We start from the raw sequence: 22,925 nt of genomic DNA, 5'->3' as shown, positions 1-22,925 counted from the left end.
CTAATTTCAAAAGAATCGGTCGAGAAGAACTTGAGATATTATGTCAACCATATCGAAAATTGTAGTTTCAAGAAAAACGCGTTTTAAGCTTGAGAAACGATTCCGGCATAGTAACTCGGATAATAATATTTTTCACTTTGGATTAATCGGCGATCCCAGATTCTTACATTGAGCCTTCTTCCACTTCATCAGCAATGTCTTGCAAAGTTATTTCTGCTAACTGAGCTGTTATGCGTTCTTTTGAAACAGCAGAAGCTCGCAATTTGAACTTCGTTGACAGAAAATCCGCTGTATCTCCAAAAATAATTGAAATTTTGAAAATTCCTTTTAAAGACATATTCTTAAGGGTCTAACCTTTGAAAGTATGCAATAATAAAAATCGATTTTTTCAAATTCCTAAACCAGAATATTGCCTTAAAGCTTTAACAAAATTAAGCTTCGGAGAGGGTTTACTACAATCGTCTCCCCAACTATAGATACAAAAAAACACAAATACAAAATAAGAAAAATGTTGTTGACCCAATTTGTACTTCACACACAAACACAAAAAACATTGTATTCTGTTTTTTTGTAATTAACTTGTGCACAGTCACCACCATCAACCATCTCATTTCACCCACTCATTCAACAACCACCACCTTCTATCATTGAGAGTCAAGAGCTAAATCCAAGCACACAAGCACATACTTATATAATAAAAAAAGCTCAAAGCTCATATAACAATCACACCATATACTACACATCACCTACCTACCCAGACTCCATCACCAATCCGAGCGAACATCATAATAATAATCATAATAATCGTAATAACATTGAGGTTAGATTTTATTATGTGAGGATAATCTCTGTTTTAGCTTTTTATACCATGCATATATTGAAATATATCAAGGTATACTATCATTAGTCCCAAGTTTGTAACGCTTAAAAATATTGATGCCATGAAAAACCTAATTATTCATTTTCCGGTTGTCCGTGCTCTCCTCAGCAACCTAATTAGTCCTTTTCCGGCTGTCCGTGATTGTCCGTTTGTCTGTCTGTCAGCACGATAACTCAAAAATTGAAAGAGATATCGAGAAAATTTTTATAGCGTACTCAGAACGTACAAGTTGAGTGCGTAAATGTGCAACATAAGTCAATTGGGTCTTGGATCCGCAGGACCCATCTTGTAATCCGTTAGAGATAGAAGAAAAGTATTCCTTATGATAAAATAAACAACTTTTGTTTGAAACATTTTTTCGTAAGCATTACTGTTTACCCCTGAGGGTGCAAATAAAGTAAGAACAAATATTTTATGTATACGCGTTTTGAATTGTATCAAGTATAAATGTTTTATATGTATGTATGTGTTTGTTTATTACTATGTACATTGACGAAGTGAGAAGAAAGATACTCTTCAGATCATTTGAAGATCAAAGTAAAATAGAAGACACAAGCGAATGTCTTCAATTGTTCTTGACAACTTTAGCTAAAGTATTTTTCTATAGCTAACTAGAACACATTTTCTCCGAAAGCTAACGATTTTCAAAAAAATGTTTTAAATAAAAAATCATAGCTTAGCAGACAGGCAGACAACTGAAAATGGACACTTTAGGAGATTTTATGAATATGTATTACATAATTTTGTTCGTTGTATCAATTTTTTAAGCGGTACAAACTTGCGATTAAACTAAGTATATCTTGATAATATTACGTATATACAAAGTATAAAAAAAAAGAAAATTTGTCACCTTAAAAATTTATTATAAAATAATTTTTATGATAGAACATTAACCAGAAAACATTTACTTAGAGTAAAAACAGACTTATATTTTATAAGGAAAGACAGAAGTGGTGAAATTTTTTTTTATTTGTGTTTATATATACTCAATGTTCAATGACGACGACATACTGCACACTCTCACAGATCTCACAGATAACATCGAAATGCTCTCTTCTCGAAAAAGTTGTCGAGATAGAAAAAAAGAGATAATACAAATGTACATGTATAGTTGTAGTTAACAGTGTGACTTCGAAGCACAAGAGTTACAATAGAAATGAAAAAAAAAAAGTATGATATTACAAGGTGGTTGTTAAAAAAGGGAGTGTCCTTTAAAAGTATAAAAATTTATGGTAGTTGACTATCGTTTTTTTAGTTTGTCGGAATCCTTTTGACTAAAAATCTACTTCGTTTCCTCTATTTTCCCACTTTTTTTTAGTTCTCGTAAATCTATCTGAAGCCAACACAGTAGTCTTTTGTCAAAATGGTTTCTAGGCTGCCTAAATGATAAACGGCGCACTGATAGTAATACATCCAACCGTAAACTCAATTTTCTGTAGAATGTTTTTATGTAAACATAAAAAGATTTTAAGCTGTATTTTCATTCCCCCTAAAAATGATATGATGCTTGATTTCCTTTTTTTTTTTAATTTTACATCCTGTTAACGGAATATGCAGGTGGAAACTTTTTTAAAAATCACTCTGTCAAGTGTAAGTATATATGAATTTATTTCTATAAATTTAACTGCAACGAATATACCACAAAACCATTACTGGTGGGATGCCGTTGCATCCACAAAAGTCCCCATTTGGTGTGGTTGTGCTAAAGCTAATGTGAAAGACAGCTGAAACCACTTACGTTCAATAACTTTTGACACATTTCTTTATAGAGGAATACAGATAAACTGATAAAGTAGAATAAAAGCGTAATTTTAGAAACCATTCTGTCTTAAGTTTTTTTGAAAAGAATAGTTTTGAATCTACGTAATAATTATATTTGTGTAAAATCTCTGTAAAAAATTTACATGTTTTAATAAAATTATATCATTTTCCCAAGTGACTTTTAGTTTTTGCTCGTCAAATCAGAAAACATGAAAACGGTATTTTATTTTAAAATAAAAGCTGCAACTTAAAAATGACTAAAACTGTAAACCATTTCAAAAGCGAATTCAATTTCCAAAAAATAATTAATTGTAAAAATTCCACACAATTTTGAAATGTAAACAAATTCACGGAATGACTTTTCGTCTCTTTCTGTTTATTTAATTTTTTTCCAGTAAAAACTAGGAAAGCACTAGGAAATTTAAAAGTATCATGGATCAAAATTTTCATTTATGTGTTTTATAAAACCTTTTTCCAAAAATATAACATTGGAAATAGCCTCTCTTTTTTAATAACACAATATTATTCCTATAGTATATAAATTTTTGAGAATTTAAATATTAAACAGCTCTTAATAAATCCGTGTGATCCGTGTTACAAGATGCGTGATTCATGGCATAGGGTCATCATTTACCATGATTCACAACAAAATATACCTAGGATCACTCCTACCGAGCTACGAATTTTTGAATTAAGTGTTAAGATCGTTGACTCAAGAAATATTTTCTTGTTATAAGAACATCAACAGCATTTTCAAACATTGAAAACTGCTTTTTGATCAGCGATACATTATGTTATTTGATTCAGAATTCGTGCTATAAGTCCGTTTTATAACCCCTAGAATTTCTGGAGTGAAAGATGGTATCTGATAAATACCTAAACGTAAATTCGGTACGTAGGGTTGTATACTTGGCGAATCAATGTGATAAAAAGGCGGTGATTGATTTAAAGCAAAAAAAATCTTCTGGTAGAGAAAAAACTGCTTTTTCTGTGTTTTATGACTTTGCGCAAACATACAGATCTTATATAATAATAATGGATTTTAACCTCCGTTTCCCAGACCACTATATCTATAACAGAGGCCACCTATATCATTATTTTTAATCTTTATTTATAAAAAAATACATCCGAAAGTACAATTAATTTTATGATGTGGGTGGAGTCAGTTACTTCGTTCTTATCCAAGCGACGATAAGATTCTAAGCAAGTTAAGACGTCTTAACAAGCTAAGCTAATAGAGAGTCCGGATGATTTTACATTGCTTTAGACAGTGTCAAGGAAGTGCCTTTTATGAGAATCAACTTCCCAACTTCGATGTATCGCCCCTTTTTTATGTCGAAATACCATTTTTTCGGATTTTAGTATTCTTGATGCTTTGCGCATGTCCGCAAATCCACTTTTTATGTAAATATTTCAAATTATGCTTTCAATTTCAGGATAACAAATTTCCCGTTTTCAAGATAACAAAAAATGAATGATTTATTAAATTTTATGCATTAGACGGACTATGATAAAAATATTTTTTGTAATCATTCTTATAAATTTTTGAGCACCCTATAATTTCTATTCATCTAAGTACTGTTATATATATGTTATAGTAATGCAATACATTGCAGTTGAGCTTTGTAAGCACATATTTAGGTGTCATTATAATTCATTATTATAAGTTCATTATAAAATTATAATTATGATAAAGTTATACATTTACTACCTCCTAGGTAGAATAATAATAATGTACCTGTAATTATAATTAAAGCAAGCTCACATATGAGCTTTTCATATGAGCTTCTGTAGAACTATAGGTATATAAGTTCATTTAATGAGAGCATCTAGCATCATGTAGGTACCTACGTCCTATACACATACAAGGAGCTTTTTATATCTTTTGTTTGTGAAAATTATTATTATTTAAATATAATTATGAACATAAAATACATGGTGTTGTGGAATTGTTGCGAATAAGGAGATGATAATATATAGGATGTTTTTTTATCTTAATGTATGCTTGAAACTCAAATAAAAACTTTTAACAAAAAGAAAACCGACTTCAAAAGAAAAACTTTTCCAAAACAAATTCATATGCACTAAAAAGTAAAAAAAAATAACGATAATATAATGTAGTTAAAATTATTGTTATTTTTGGAGTCGGTGTCAGCCAAGGAAACAACTCTGACAGAACAGTTTGCTACATTAGCTTGGCTGACACCGACTCCAAAAATAACAATAATTTTAACTACATTATATTATCGTTATTTTTTACTTTTTGGTGCATGTTACTTTGTTTTGGAAAAGTTTTTCTTTTGAAGTCGGTTTTCTTTTTGTTGAATTAGATAAAACTCAGTTTTGAAGGTAATTTAGACCCCAAAAATTCAAAAATCAGATTCATTTCATGATTGAACTAGTGGTTTTCGGAGAAAAACGATAGCTCGGAGCGATTTTAAATGTTATTTCGAAAATGACTCATCCAAATATTAAATGCACCCGATTTTTAAATTTTATAGGTCAAAATTACTTATGTTTTTTTTTTTTCAATTCTCTTTTATTAATAATATAGGGTTTTTCTTTTTCCTTGTACAAAAAACAGAAGAACTAATTTCTTTTTTTTTTCTTGTTTCAGGTGAGTAATTTATACATTACCTACAGAAGCAATACAGAGAAAATGGCTCAAATGAAGCGCAATCCAGTCAATAACGTGAGAATTTCCACCTGAAAATATACACAGAAATAAACATAATGTTTTTATTTCTTTGATATACCACATATTATGTGGTATAGCAAAGTTTTTTGTTGCTATTTATTATCAGGTTGGTTTTAATACTAAGCAATTATTGAGTCTTAATTTTTTACTCTTTTTTTCTATTTAACTAATTTTGAAATTAGATTTTATTCTGAAATGATGTGTATAGCATATAGTAAATAATAACATTTAATTAATTTATGAATACTTAAATTCTTCTATAATGCACCAACTACCTTAATATATTCAGTTGAAATAAATTATTTGATGAAAATGTTGTTTTATAAAATAATAGAATAGTTGTTGGTTGATGTGATTATAGTTTCAGTTCTTCAAACTTATTTACTCAAAACGATAGCTTTGAGTCTAATAATTCTATAAAAACTATTGGGTTATTCATCTTTGAGCGGCGACTATAATTTTCACATGTCATCGAATTTCGAGATAGTAATTTTTGTGTATAGAAATCGATCGGTAGGTTGTTAAGATAAGACAGAATGCCGATAATATCCTAGAGCGCTTGCAGCATTGAAGGAAAATAAATGGTTAATTAAGCGACAGTTTTACGTAACAGATTTTTTATTTATTTTAGAGATTTTTCTACATAGATCCAAAGGGTTTTTGTCTACCATGAAAAATCAAATAAAATTAGGCTAAAATAAACGTGTGTATGTTACGCCATCATCATTTTCTTTGTGATTCTAAAGTTTACATCGAATATTTTAATTTAAAATTCCTAAAGTAGATAAGAAAAATATGGCTCTTATTAAATTCACATTCACTCCAAAGATCTTGAAAATAGGCTTATATCCATCCAATTTTTTTACTTTGTTCTCAGTTTTTAATTCTCAGTTTTGTAAGAAATCAATACCAAATGAACAACGGAGTCAATGGTATACGCCTAAAAATTTCAGAAAAAACGAAACTTTCAGGGTGTTGAAAAACGAGCATTTCCTTTTATGATATACGTTTTGGCTAAATTTTTAATGCTTTACAGAATAACACTTTTTCGTAATAGCAAAGAACGCTCCACAAGAATTTTCTTAGATAAAAAGTTATGTCGCAGTTAAGCCTACCACAAATTTTTAGAGATGTATTTATCAATCACATCATATCCTGCCAGAAACTTAGCCTGTTATTAAAATATTCCCTTTAATAGATTCAAAAACTTTTCTTTCATGTAACCTTTTTCCAATTAACAATGGTTTTTCTTAAAATAGAACAATCAATTTATACGCATGCGCATTCTTTAATTTCATTTACTTAAAACAAATCACACTGTACACTTGGATAAACATAATTTATATGTATAATTTTCTTAACTATAATATGTCCCACATGTGTTGGCCTCACGTAAATTTTTCAACCTGTTATATTACAAAAATATAGCTTTGGCTTATTTTACACGACAATAACTCAAGTGCCCCTGATAACTGTTTTGTTAAATATGAGCTGTTTTCTGAAAAATTATCCTTACAAAACATATCGTACTTTTAGCAGGAAGCGAGGATAATAGAATTAAAAAGACGAGTAAGAAATCGAAAAAAATAACGCTGGGAAAATGGCTGGGAAAATTAAAAGGGGCCAACCTATACAGTGAGTCGCATTTAAGATGAAGACACCGTCATATGTTCGTTATTTATTCGAATATCGATTTGAAATTTTGCATCGTCATACAGGGTAATGAGTCACATTTTTTGAGATTCTTAGCCGAAATCAGAATTTTAAACAAAATCTAATACAAATTGGCAAATTTGGTCAATTCTTAATAGTTTGTCTAGCGTCAGGGGTGGTTAAAGATATCGAAAAAAAAAATATTAGAAAAAGTTGCTTAGAATATTTTCTATACCCATATACCGATTTTCATCACAAATATTTTGGTATTTATTCAAATTTAATACAAGTTTATTGAAATATTTGAATGCAAAACACTATTAAATTATCAATTTGCCCAGTTTTTACATTACATAGCACACCAGTTATCAAATTAAAAATAAACTTTTATAATTATTGTGCTGTGGAATGTAAAAACTGTGTGAAGCATAAAAATCGGTATAAAAAAATATTCTAAGCAACTGTTTCAATAGTTTTTTTTATGTTATCTCTAACCATATTTTGCCTTTAACCATGAATCGATCCTATTTGTCAATTTTTAGTGTAGTAGGCTTCAAATCGATATTCCAATAAATAACGAAAATATGAGAATGTCTTTATCTTAAATGCGACACACTATATATTATTTTATCTATGACATGAATCGTTGTTTTTTCAATAGGTTTCATCTATAGGATGCCTATAAATTATATTTAAACTGAGCCTCATACATACATGTGTTTAATCAGATAAAGATAATTCTATCTATATGTACCGCTTTCTATTATCTATATGGGTAATACCTTATATAATAAAGCTCACGTACCAATAACTAACTCGTTATTATAATAATACGATAACAATTGTGTGTATTTAATCATTAGGTATTACAACATCAATTTATTAGTTACTAATATCTATATAATTAATAGTTAAATTGGTACACTTCTATTCAAACATCACATAAATTCTCTATATGTCATATTATTAATTATATGATATTTATTATTATTATTATTATACCACATTATTAACTACACAATCTGTATATTTTAGTTATGTCTATTATTGTAATGTGTGTGCTGGCTGCTTAGAGATTAAAGTAGACATTTAAACAAATGCTTTTACGTTCATACATAATAACCATTTGTATTCTAGTCTTTATGTAGAAAATGAGTCTTTTCTCTTTTCTGAAGTTGAATCATTCTAAAATTTATAGAGCTTCCCGTTTCTCACATAATTATCGTATACATAATACAAAGTGTTTTTTTGAAAGTTGACATATATGCTTGAAACACGATAAGAAAATTTAATTGAGGGAAATTCTTCAAAGGAAAAAAGTTAGTTTCAAAAGCACACATCTTATACCGGTATCCAAGTTTTCAGGCTCAATTAAAACCTCACTCTGATTTATAACTGACAAACATTAGATGAAAACTTTAAATTAGAAAGTTGTTCTTTATACATACGCAAAACATTTTTTTTTTAACCGAATAGTTTAGACAGTAATTGATAACAAAAAAAGCTTTTTGTGAGTTTGTTAATTCAATTTGGTCTTTCTAGAAAAATAAATCACTTTTATTGGATTTATTGAAGATTTTTTCGAAGAGTGCCTAGATTTCACAGAAACAATTATACAAAATAACAATTTTGATACGAAAAAACAACTTCAGCCCGTTTTTGCCTAAACTGTCCTATTTGCAGAAAAATATTTCAATCAAAAAAATGTTACTTTTTTAATCAATTATAACTTTATAATTTAAAGTATTCATCTACCGATTACCAGTTATGGAATAGAATGAGCTTTTCATTGAGCTTGTAAACCTGGGTCAAGTTTAATGTCTGCGTAAGATGTGTGCCTACACACCAAACATTTTTCACGTGAAGCATTTTTACCGCTAAAAGTTATTTTTCGAGTATGTATGCAAAAACTGTCCACTTCGAAACAGAATAGAAAATAAAAATACGGAAATTTAGCACGAAAGCCGCCACAGATACTGTTCAAGTGTTACAAATAAAAACAATAATGCATTCTTATTTTTCATAAAAATGTTTATGTAAGAACTTCAACTTGTATGTAATGTGAGTTGCATATATTTAAATAACTTTACATTTGAATATCATTTTTATGTACTATTTCTTTTATTTATATTTTGGAAATTGCATATATATATTTTTTCCGAAAAAAAAACAATTATTTACGACTTTGCGTTTTAAATAAATGCAAAACTTAATAAATTTTATTTTATTTAATACGGTTATTCGTTCCAAGAATTGTTTCTGTCATTTATTTTGTTGGATAATGAAAATTGCATAGTTTGATGATAACGTAAAATAATATAATTTTTTATTGTAGTTTTATTGTTTTATTATGCCAAATGTAGTTAGTCATGTTTTTCACCAAATTTTGACTTATGCACTGTATCGAAGGTCAACGGAAAGAGGGTGTGAGAGATAGAGTAGTTTTTAAATCCGTTTAATAACTCTTAGTACCTTTGAAATTAGTACATATTCTAGTACCTGGATGATCGGGCTTTTCTCGTTATTTGTTTTAAATGAAACCTCGCTAGATTGATTTTTCGTCCCGGAAACCCCTTGCATACTAATCGGGTAACAACGCTATCTACTTAAACCAATCTTTAATGTTCCAGTGTCCGCAAAGCAGTTAGTTGCTCCAAATTTAAAAAAAATAGTGTTACTACTCGCCAATTGATGACAATAAGAGTCACATTTTCAATTTGTTTCAGTTTTTCCTGAACACGGATAAAATGACATCTTCTAAAAATGAAATTAAGCTAGATCGATTTTTCACCCCAAAAAACTCCTACAAACTAATTTTTATGAAAATCGTTGGAGAGAAGACATAAATCCCATTTCAATATATAGTATCTTATAATAAGAAATATATAACACGGGGAAAAATATGACTTTAGTTATGGGACCCTGCTGCTCTAGAGTTTTTTCATATATATAGATAATCCTATAATATGTGAATGGAAGCTTATAATGGTTTTCAACTGAATTTGAGTTTTATAAATTGAGGTCTTATTTCAAATTCCCGTATAATTTTATTAAATAAAATAAAAACTAAAAAGCTCTTTCAAATCCAAAAAAAATATGAATTTTGTTGAAATGTATACCAGCATACATGCAAATAAATCTATTTTTATGTATGGTATATTGCATAAACTATGCTGAAATATTTACTATTGTATTTACAAGTTGCATATGTAATAAAATGTTTAATTAAAGTAAAATAAATGCCAGTTATGGAAAAAGGTGGGACAGAGAAGTGTCCGATTTTGAAAATGCTGTAAAAAGAAATTCCATCATTTTCTTTTTTATTTATAATGTTATCATTCAATTCTGATAAGACTTTGGACCAGTCTTTATTTTCAAACTTAGCTCGGTACTTGATAATCTCCAGCCAGGCTTAAACTGATATTGACTCAGTTAATACTCGGTACTTGATAATCAATTATGAGAACAGGCGCTGTAGTCCACGAAAATTAATAAATTTTGATGGTAATGCAGAACGTATATAAATAAGCGCGATAAGACTAGATGTAGTAGATTCTTTCTTAGTTAGCTGCTATAAATTTTCATAGTTGTCGATATTTAATACGTAAAGAATAAGAATCCACAGTATTTAGAACACATTTTTTAACATTTTTAATTAGAGAAAGTAACTCCGCAAAAAAAAAAACTAATAGATATATGTAAATAAACAAATTAGGGATGTTTTGAACCTAATTAGGATGTAATTGACCCTTTAGATTATGAAAAAACAATAAACAAACATTACTTTTTCACGAATATTTATGGTAATCCAGAAATAAATTGTACAAGCGGCAACGTTGTTCAATATACTCTATGTGCTGTGATCATGAAATTCTTGCTATACTGTGTACACAGATGAGCTATATATGAGTGTATTCGTTGTAGCATTTACAGATTTACTGCACTAATACAATTACTATTTAGGGAAGTGTATTTTTTCTCTTTCTAAGATATCACGTGCTCTCTCTTTTCGTTTGAAATACCTTAAGTTTATTTCGAGTTAGAGACAGTCAATGGACTTCAAATTTTAATAGTACTTGTATTATAATAATCCTTAATAAATATAAAAAAATTTAAAATTTTCTAACACTATACCGTTAGCGAGACAACTACCTTAATTAAATAAGTTCTTATATATCTATAAAGCTTTCTTTCCTTATTTTCTATCAATTTAAAATACAAATGAAAGAATAATAACATTTATTGACGTCACTAAACAGGGATATATTTATTATTGTTGACTTAGAGATGTATGAATAAATATAAATATTTGATCGATTTACAATACAAAGTAAGTGGTTTATTGATGGGTTTTAGTTCATCCACACTATCACCATTATTAGGTAATATCAGTAATGAAGCTCGCTTTACAAATGCACTTTATAAAATTATATTTTATAAATAGACAGAAAAAGTTTCCCGTTAAAAAGTCTATAATATACCTTAAATACACGGTGTTTTTTTAAGGTAGTTCTTTCATTACAATCCAGTATAAAATTTTGGGCTTATTATCCATTCTATACGTATATACCATAGCTATAAAGCTACACTGCATACAACTAAGTTATTCTTTTCGAATCGTATTGCCTTTAAAAATGATTTCATCAAGAGAATTATCATTAATTAAAAATATAATAATTTTATCGATTCATCAATTTCTAAATTTATTATATTTTTTTTGAGAAATGGTTTTTCTCAATGGGTTTTAATGCGATAATAATATCGACATACAAAAAAAAAATTATGTTTAATGTATTTTTAATGCGCTATATATATTTTTTTTAAATATTAATGAAACTTTTTTTTATTCCGACTCAGACAATAAAACCTATTTTTTTCGAATATACAGACTCTCCACCCAAAATCAATATACACTATTTTTTTATTAATGATATTTTTTTGATTTGTTAAGTGCTTCACATTTGCATTCTCTATTCTGCGATTGTAAGATTACAATTCGATTTCTATTTTCACCATTGACACTTTTATGAGTGAAGCTAATTAAAGTTTTTGTTTTTATTAGTAAAACTAGCTGGCATTTTGGCTTAAGTATAATTGATAACTTAAGGCTTAAGTGTAATTGAGATCTTTTCGACAAACGACGCGTAAATTTTTATGAGAGACGTCCTGTATATTTCAAGAACATTTTGTGCTTCTATTTCTTCAAAAATAATTCTTAAATACAATATTTTATTGTTAATACAAAAATCAATATCATCGCACAGATAATGGACACATCATTGACTTCGAGATATCTCTGATAGTTATTTTTCCGATGTTCAGTCTTCGAAAACAACATTATAAACAATATTACAAATCTGACGTTTTTCTAAAGTATTTTTACCTGTTTTTCTGAAAATAAAGTCAAGACAATTAGAATACATGCATTCTGATGTATTAAGGGTATTATAGTCAAAAAAATATTCGAAATATTAGTCAAAAAAATATGTTATATTAGATCTTATGATTTTATTCCGTTCAAAAATTTTGCCTCTAAGCGACTTTGGGACTTTGATTCGCCCGTTACTTTAGATATTTTCCCAAAAAAACATATATCTTAGTTAGGTTACGCGTTTTTATACCCTTTATACATGAATACATATCAAGGTACACTCATTTTAGTCCCAAGTTTGTAACGCTTAGAAATATTGATGATACGAACAAAATTTTGGTACAGGTGTTCATAAATCACCTAATTAGTTCATTTCCGTAAGTCCGTCCGCCCGTCATCACGATAACTCGAAAAAAAAGGATCTAATTCGGAATTAAATTTCACATAGAAATCCATAAATTCTACGTACTTTGAAACGCAAAATCGTAATTGTTGTTAGGGAGAGTTGTTCAAATGATTTTTTCAACTCGATTACAATAACTTAACAGTATCTTTTTTTGGAAAATAAATATCCAGAAAATATACGGAACCTTAAAAATTTCCAGAAACAGAAAAGTTAATAAAAAATGACAGTAAAAAAAATGATTTCTTTTCTTCACATGTCATCCAATTTTTTTTCCCTTTATTGTTTTATTTTTGTTCTTTTGATACTTTTGTCGAATCATCACAAAAAAAGAAAATTCTTTTAATTTGTTATACTTTCCTAGAACGAAACAGAACGAATAATTTTATTTTCGGTTGTAATTGTAGGTGTTTACACAATACCTTTTTATTTTATTGATTCCTTTCTATAAATAAATGTTTATAAACTCTTAACTAACATCGTAAAGTTATCTTTTATTTTACGAAAAACTAATTCTCAACATTTATTTTTTCGCTAATTCTATGTCAAAAAAGTTTGTTTACAAATTGTTTTTACCTACGCATCCCTTATATATATAATAAATGTGAATATAAGAATAAAGTTAAAAAGTTCGATTTCTTTAATAAAACAGGCAAATTTGATCCGATCTTATTGGAACTTTTTTTGAAACCCACTAATTTTGGGTCATTCTTTTCAACTGTGATGTCAATTTTTCGCTAGCTATCACTAATATGCTTAATTCCGTGACCAGGACCCCACTTTCTTAAAACCTATTAGAGCTAGGTTAATTTTGATTACAAATTTGTAAAGTATGACCCAAATTTAATAGGATTACATACTTGGTTTATCAAAATCGGATAAAATTTGGATGTGATAGAGCAAAATTAAATTTTTTGGATTCTGATGACGTCATAAAGTTAAAAATTTTTATTTTTTTGATAACACAGGCAAATTTGATCCGATCTTATTGGAATTTTTTTTGAAACCCACTAATTTTTGGCCATTCTTTTCAGCTGTGATGTTAATTTTTCGCTAGCTATCACTTATATGCTTAATTCCGGGACCAGGACTCCACATTCTTAAAACCTATTAGAGCTAGGTTAATTTTGATCACAAATTTGAAAAGTATGACCCAAATTTAGTAGGATTACATACTTGGTTTATCAAAATTGGATAAAATTTGGATGTGATAGAGCAAAATTAAATTTTTTGGATTCTGATGACGTCATAAAGTTAAAAAATTTTATTTTTTTGATAACACAGGCAAATTTGATCCGATCTTATTGGAATTTTTTTTGAAACCCACTAATTTTTGGTCATTCTTTTCAGCTGTGATGTTAATTTTTCGCTATCTATCACTTATATGCTTAATTCCGTGACCAGGACTCCACCTTCTTGAAACCTATTAGAGCTAGGTTAATTTTGATCACAAATTTGTAAAGTATGCCCCAAATTTAGTAGGATTACATACTTGGTTTATCAAAATTGGATAAAATTTAGATGTGATAGAGCAAAATTAAATTTTTTGGATTCTGATGACGTCATCAAGTTAAAAAATTCGATTTTTTTAATAAAACAGGCAAATTTGATCCGATCTTATTGGAATTTTTTTTGAAACCCACTAATTTTTGGCCATTCTTTTCAGCTGTGATGTTAATTTTTCGCTATCTATCACTTATATGCTTAATTCCGTGACCAGGACTCCACCTTCTTGAAACCTATTAGAGCTAGGTTAATTTTGATCACAAATTTGTAAAGTATGACCCAAATTTAGTAGGATTACATACTTGGTTTATCAAAATTGGATAAAATTTAGATGTGATAGAGCAAAATTAAATTTTTTGGATTCTGATGACGTCATCAAGTTAAAAAATTCGATTTTTTTAATAAAACAGGCAAATTTGATCCGATCTTATTGGAATTTTTTTTGAAACCCACTAATTTTGGGTCGTTCTTTTCAGCTGTGGTGCTATTTTTTCGCTAGATATCACTTATGTGCTATTCTGATATATTATTAGGTGCAACCTTAATACTTGCCATTATTAGGCGCAACCTTAATATTTGCCACCGACGCTATGTACACTCGTTACGGCCGTGACTTTACTTGTTTCTCTCTTTTCAGATTTTAATTAACGCAGGCATGTTTTTGATTTTTTTAATTATTATTTTTTTTGTAATTTTTGTGCAAAAGAAGTGTTTATTTTCAAAGCCTTCTTCATTGTTGGTCTGTCAGATGGGTCCCTACTGTAAATACAATGTATTTTCATTTAATTAAAAACGTAAAAAATGTCATTTTCTTTCTAATTTGACTCCAAAGACAAGGGAATTATTTTACTGTATTTTTGTTGTTTATATTTTTTTTACGTACAATTAATCATTTCATTATGTTAACAAGCTTTAAGCGAATGGAAAGCTTTCTCTTCATTCATTTAAAAAGAAAATGTTTTTTTACCTTCTCTTATACATAAAATAACAATTTTTTTAGTGAAAAGCAGGAGCTTCTTTTATTGTTGTATTAATATTTGACGTTGTTTATATAACAAAAAGAATAATGCCTTCATGCTTGAATTAAACGTGTTCGTTGAGACTATATTCTTGAATGAATATAGTCATTCCTGAGGGAGGTTCCCATGGACGAGGGAGTAACAACACCTTCCTCTTTTTGACATTTACATGGTAATCTATTCTTTTTCAGAGGTAAATTTTTACTTCTATATAAGGTGTCTAAAATTATACGCTATGCCTTTTTTTACTAAAAAACTGAGGAACTCTTGTTTAAGTTTTTTTTTTAATCAAACAACTAAGTCATGCTCGTTCACTCTTTTTGTTTCTAAAGCTCAATTTGGAGAGCATTAAACAAGCTTTTGATTTATTTTGTGGTATTTCTAACGAAAAAGATCTTACGCCATGTTGCAAAAAATAGTTGTTTTTAAACTGGAGAAAATATTAAAAATTTTAAGAAATCTTCTTTAGTTCGCGAGCAATTAATTTGCATCCACAAATTTCTGGTATGCGTACATGTCACAGAGAAAATTATATATTCTAAGTTCGTTTATTTAAACGCTTTTCATTAGTCATCTAATATAAACAAGTGAAAACAAACAAATGACTGAGTTAATTGTTGAAATATCATGTATAGACAGTGATCACATTACACATACATGTCACACGCACATAACTGATAATCCCATATTAATACATACTATAAAATTTGCATCTAATGTGTGCCTTTGTGAGTAAACAGTGATGTTTACAAAAAAATGTTTCAAACAAAAGTTGTTTATTTTTTGATAAGGAACATTTTTTACATTTAAACTTTTGTTCTATCTGTAACGGTTTACAAGACCCAAGACCCAATTGACCTATGTTGCTCATTTACGAACTTGAATCAATGCTCACTTACGAATTTCAGCTTGATATCTTTTTTCGTTTTTGAGTTATCGTGTTCACAGACGGACAGACGGACAACCAAAAATGGACTAATTAGATGATTCTATGAACACCTATACCAACATTTTTTTCGTAGCATCAATATTTTTAAGCGTTACAAACTTGGGACTAAACTTAATATACTATGTATATTTCATATAAAAATATGGTATAAAAAGAATTAAGGTTAAAAAAAATTTACATATAATTTGCATGACAAGCCCTGAGCTTTCAGTAAAGCTCTTTTACTAACGATGCATCTAACATCATTATATTTCTATTTGAACTGAAAAAAAATTGATTATAATAAATTTTGTTGGTTTTACAAGCATTTCAAACAATGCACTCAACTTCACAACAGTGATGGATGGAATGTTCTTTATTTACTAAAATTAGTGGTTAAACAACAAACCATTGACAGATATCTAATGTCTATTGCATAAACTACTACATCAATTATTTTATCTCTCATTCATTTTAACATATAGGCAATCATTGTGGTAAGTATGTAATAACGTTTGCATGTGTGTTGTATTTATGTTTGGTAACATTTTTATCAAGATTTTTAATAAATTTTAATTTTAAATACTTTATTTTTTTCTATAAAAAGCTTTTTCTCTTTATATTTTATTTACAAAATTAATTTAGGTCAATAGTTTTTAATTTATACACATTCATTTTAGTGAGTTAGTTTTGTTAATGGTAGGTTTGTGAGGTTATGTCATATAATTTAGGTTACTAATTGGTATTTAACATGAAACCATTTTAATATTTACTTGTGTCCAACTAGCTTCTATTGGTTAGGTTAAGTTGCAACGGCTGTCCGAATGAGATATGTAAAGAGAGCATCGGCTCTCAAGGAGCCACTACTTCTTGAAACATTTTGATCTGTTCAAAAACGAACGGATAGAGTTGTCCAAACTAAGATAGCTTTCTCATAGCAAGGGTCATCGTTTGCTCCCGCTTCTCTCTGTGACAGGTCCTGCATTGTTATCGTGAAGTATTGTTAGGCCCACGCGCTCAGCAAAGTTGCTTCCTTGGCCAACGAGATTAGATCTACCTAAAAATGCTTTAGGTAGATCTACCAATTTTGGGTATCTTTTTCAAATCTTCTAGAAAATTTTAACAAAATTCCGTGAAAATGCTAAGAACTATGCCTCATAATATTACGTATTGTAGAGTTGGCAACATTGATTGGCATTGTCCACTAACTAATATTTAAAGTTTATATAGTGTATGCAATTTGTATAACACGAAACTAAATTTATAATATAAGTTGTTTAAATTATTATACTATTGGTCCATTAAATTTGTTTTTCATTTTGATACGTATATATGCAATATACTTTACACAAGAGTAAAGTTATAACATAAAGTTAACCAACTAATCAATGCTAGCTTACATTTATTAGTTTTATTGTATAATATATAGGCAACTTGTTTAACTTATTAAAACAAAAGCATTTACTATGTGAAATATACGTAGTTAAAGTTTTAAAAGATACACAACTTGATATACGTTGATGTAAAATACATTGCATATAAATAATAGGTTTGATTCACCTTTCATATTGGTGGAATATTATAAAAATTGTTTAAATTAATTATTTATTAGAATGAAATGATAAATATACGAATAGGAAATGAACCCAATTACATTAAAAAAAAAAGAAACTAATTAAAATCGATTTTATGAGAAAACGGGAAACAATATAGAATTGTATTTGTGTATTGTGTGAAAGACGTAATTTCTTTTCGTACGAACTAATTTGTAAAAACACAAACTGACAGATGAAATATATTGAATCGTGTTTTATTTTATTTTATTTTTGACTTTTATTTTATTGTATACAAATACAATTGTATCGCATTTCTAGATATAGTAGATTCATTATCAGAAAAGTGTTTGAATACAAAGTATTCGAAAAGAAAATAGAAAACAATGAATAGTTTCTCATAACTTAATAAAAATTAACCGAATTCGATTTTTCGTATAAAATCACATAATTAGATTGTTGCAAATCGAAAAGAAGCGAAAATTCTTTATTATTTTCTTCTTTTTCAAAAAGGTTTAGTTTTAACGTGGACTGATACGTATCAGAAGTACTTCATAGAAATTTGTGTTGCCTGGATCTAAAGCCAGAATCATCAGTTTCAATCGAGTTTTTTCTATCCAGAAAAATATTAGATAATAATTAAGGATTAAATAGCATGAAATGTTATTACTTCGACATTAAATTTTGATGTTTGCATAATGAATCACATGTGGCAATACATCTTAAATTGAAAATCAGAGTCCAATAATGATACCTCCCGAATTTCGTTACAATACTTCGAAATACAAAGAGATATCGATTATCCCCCTGGACTATGTCAAATAATTGCTCATTGTCTGATAATTTTAAATAAATGAATATTAAATAAATAGTTTACATATGTTAAATTTAATTAACCATTTAACTTAAAATAATATTGATTTAATAATCAAATTTACCAATATTATATTAATAATAAATAACAACAATATCAATGAATCTAATAATTCTAATATCATAATTATTTCAACCATAAAATATTATATATTTAGGACAAATATTATGTTACTATTATTATCATTATTATATCGATTAAATAGTTTTGATTGGTCATTGATATCATTAAAATATAGATTGATTATATAACACGTTTGTATTAAAATGTATTTAAACAAGGGAAAACAAATAATTGATTGAGTTAATTGTTTAAGTACCCTTTATAGAAAGTGTTGAATGTCAGTGCTTGCATTATTTTCAATTTCAAAATGGAAATTCATAGCCATTAAATATTATAACACAATCGTATAGAAGGCTATCTCTATAAAAATATTTTAAAATCGCATCTAACAAATGCCTGCTATACGGGAAAAACAAATTGTATAACAAGGCAACCACAAAATTAGGAATGCTCTAATGCGTATAATATTTATTTGAAAATATGAAATTCTAAATAATATTCAACGTCAAATTTATATGATTTCATCAAAAAAAACCAAATTGAAATGAAATGATATGTAAACTGTATGCTAGAATCTAAGCGAGTGGAAAACGATTTAATAATTTCTGATTTTCACTAAAGTACGTTTTGTAAGTCAAAAGTACCGAGTATTACAAAATTATTGTGATATGTTTTTAAGTAAACAATATAAAAATAGAAATAATTTAACAAAATGTTAAGTTTTTCCGCGAATTTTAAAGACGATAAAATAAAGTCTCAGCTCTATTTTAAAAACTCCAAATTGAATTCCGTTTTTGACGACCATACTCTCCACTTACTGTTAACCGAAAACTGAATTGACCCTCAATTTAAAGATAAATTCAATATTTTTTGAATATCCTTTAAAAACTTTTCAAAAATGCTAAACTTATGATAATAATGTTTTGAATTTCCCAAGATTTTTTATATTTTTTCTGATTCTAAAAGATACCTCCACAAAGATACCAGATTTGCTGCAACAAATTCTGGGTAAGCATTTTAATCAGTCAACTTTTGCTCTCTTAAAAATAACTTGTCTTTTGGTGCATTTGTATTTTGTTAAACGTTTAAGTTTATCATCGGTGAAGTGTAAATTTTTCTAGTTTTATAAATTTTTCTAGCTTTAGTTTTAAAGTCTGACAGCACTTAAACTAATATAACATAATAGATATTTAAATAAAGATGTACAATTTTATGCATTAATATAACATACATGCTAAACAAGTTGCATAATTATTAGAAAGGTAAATATCATGGGATTATAGTATACATTGTAATTGTATGTATGTGGGTAAAATGCTTTTAAAATTATACATAACATCTCATAAATCTATCATACTCTCATCTATATCTATTATAAATTTAGTAGTTTATGTAAAATAGATTTGTCAACACAACCGAATATCGATCTCAATTTAAATCAGTACACACATATCGTTTTAATCTACATATAATATATTATGTTTACAGAGTGCTTCATTAACAATTACAATTATCTTTCTGCTTATTGAATGAAACATAGCACGTGAGTAGACTATAGAACAATAGACCAAGAAATAAGACATTAAAAATGGTCGAAGTTCGAAAAATTTGAGCAGTAAGTCGGATTTAAATGCGGTTTTCGGCATTCGATTTGTTACAGCGCCGGCATTCGATTTGTTACACATCTGAGACCAATTCTGTCGCAATATTCGTGTTCAGCGACCCCAAAAACTCCCGAGTAACGAGTTTGGACTAATTATATGATGAATTTCTCGAAAACTCCAGGTAACGACGAAGATACTGTTCATCCTGGACACCAGGTACCTCTGAGACTAATTCTGTCGTTAACTTCCTCCTCAATTTCGACTGATTTAAAAGAAAAAGACAAAACGGTATTTTAATCTAGAAGTCCAAAGGCATCAAATGAACTAGAATCAGGTGAAAATATTAAAAATCAGATTTTTGGCACGCATGTTATCGTTACGAAATGTTATCGTTACGAAACAAACAGAAATACTCGAAACTTTTGGACGATTCTAGATTCTAAATTTAATTTCAAGGGAATCGGTTGAACCGATCTCGAGTTATGTTGGAGCAAAGTTTAAAAATCACAGTTTTGATAAAAAAGCGTTTAAGATTTCAAGCACTTATCTGAACTTACCAAATCTTTATCTACGCCAATGGTTGTGATAAGGTACATTATATTTGGGACATTTTGTACACATGTAATGTTTCCAAATAATTAAAATGTATCCAGATATCAAACTATGACAAACAATTTATTTAAAAGTCGTCATATCTCTTCATTCTTGAATCGTGTGTCCTAATTTTTTATCATTTTGTGAAAATTAATCATCTACAATCGTATATGTTCGGTTATAAATTTCATTAAAATTATACAAACAATCGTCACAAATTTTATTTATTCCAATCCAGGTCTGACGACAAATAAAAAACCAAATATTAGTAAATAATTATAAATTTAAATTCATTCTCTCAATAAATATTAACAATAGTATAAATCCCTCAGGACATACATATTATGTTTATATTACTTGTTTTGATTGGTTAGTTTTAATAGCGAACAACCTTTCAACTGGAATAAATTTAAATTATTTGTCAATAAAGAATAAATGAAATTGAATATTTATTGAAATGTATACGAATTTCCACAAATCGGCTTTTATCTATTTTTAAAATGTTGAAATAATAGATAAAACCTGTTAGTAGAATAATCACAGTAATACAATTATGTATTCTGATTATCTGAAAAAATGTACCCTTAATAAGGATCGAATCAACGGCCTCTGATTTATCTTTACCAAAAATCCCCTTTTTAGTTATATTTTTTTAAATTTTTTTTAAAATGCTGTAACATCGATCATGAAAGACACCGATCAATCAGGAGTTATAAGAATTGTGACTCATAACCGGGCCACAAAATTGGAAAAACAGAACCTATTTTGCAAAAATAACGTTGCAATAAAACTTCTTGCATCTCCTATGGATGCTCAGCAAACAATATGTCGTCTTTATGAGCTTTAATGACATCATATTTAAGATTTGGATGTCTTAATTTTCCCAAATGGAATCTTTATGAGATCTTTAAGATTTTTAAAGCGCCACGGTAAAACCAGTTATAGTTAAGGATCAACCACTTTATGATCAACCAGGGCTCTTAAAGAGCTGTTTTTTGAATTTATACAATTAAAAAATATTTTTTTATGTTTCATTGCAGTGATCTAATCTTGATCCCACCATTTCCCGATAATTAAACCATCAGCTTGATACCTACATCATCCTTGTGCACTAAATTACTAATTTATAAAAATGCATTTGCAAATATATTACAGGAATGTTATAACAATTGCCTAAAAGTAATTAAAAATGGATGACATTTAAATCTACATCGAAAAATATTATATTATAATAAGTTGGTAAAAATGTTTAGATTTGCAATTTACCCGCCAAATTAAATGTCAAATTAAAAATTTCTTTTTGGTTATAAATTAAAATTGATATTGATATATTTTATATTATAAATTAAATAATGGCAACTATGGATAATTTTATGGATGGGAATTAAGAATTCATAGAAATTTACGAGATCGAAGAAGAAGCAAATAATAATAAACACCGAGCACCAAGATTAAAAAATCGGGAATGGTTCAAAATTTCGGAATTACTGAAGAAGCTAATGATTATATTAAAAAAGAAGGCATTTGGACCAGTCAATAGAATGTCAAAAATGTTAGCTATTTATCGTTTTTAATTCTGTTTTGTACACGCTTATGTTTTCGTTTTATACTCAATTTATGGGTCTTTTTTTTATCTATGTTGGAGTTAAATGACTAAATCTGGCGTGAAAACTCACCTATTTACAAAAATTAATATCTGGCGTTGAATATATTGCCTGTAATGTATATACACATATGTTTTTCTCATTACATTTTTTTATTAAATTTCCAACTAATGAGATACTACGAAAACGATCAAATAGAAAAAAAAAAAGTTTTCCATCTTATATTAACAAGGAAAAACATTAATAAAATTGTATGTTGTGATATTAAAACACAAATACTTTGAGTGATTTGGTTGATTACGTGACCTACAATAGTGGTGATATTTGAAACTAAAATAAATAAGTGAACGAGGCATAACACAAATCCAATTAGGACCGAGAGGCGAGTGTGATGTTATAATCTTCTATTACTTA

General features: G+C 28.1%; 1 protein-coding gene across 1 annotated transcript in view; it reads left to right on the top strand.

Annotated features, from left to right (window-relative positions):
- Positions 1-22,925, top strand: part of LOC123300670 (cytochrome b5 reductase 4) — a 137,923-nt gene that overhangs the window by 110,253 nt on the left and 4,745 nt on the right. The window lies entirely within an intron of this gene.

Source organism: Chrysoperla carnea, chromosome 5, assembly GCF_905475395.1.
Source record: "Chrysoperla carnea chromosome 5, inChrCarn1.1, whole genome shotgun sequence".
Classification (NCBI taxonomy): Eukaryota; Metazoa; Arthropoda; class Insecta; order Neuroptera; family Chrysopidae; genus Chrysoperla; species Chrysoperla carnea.
Note: the sequence above shows the minus strand (reverse complement) of the source record. Positions and strands in the feature narration are given on the sequence as shown.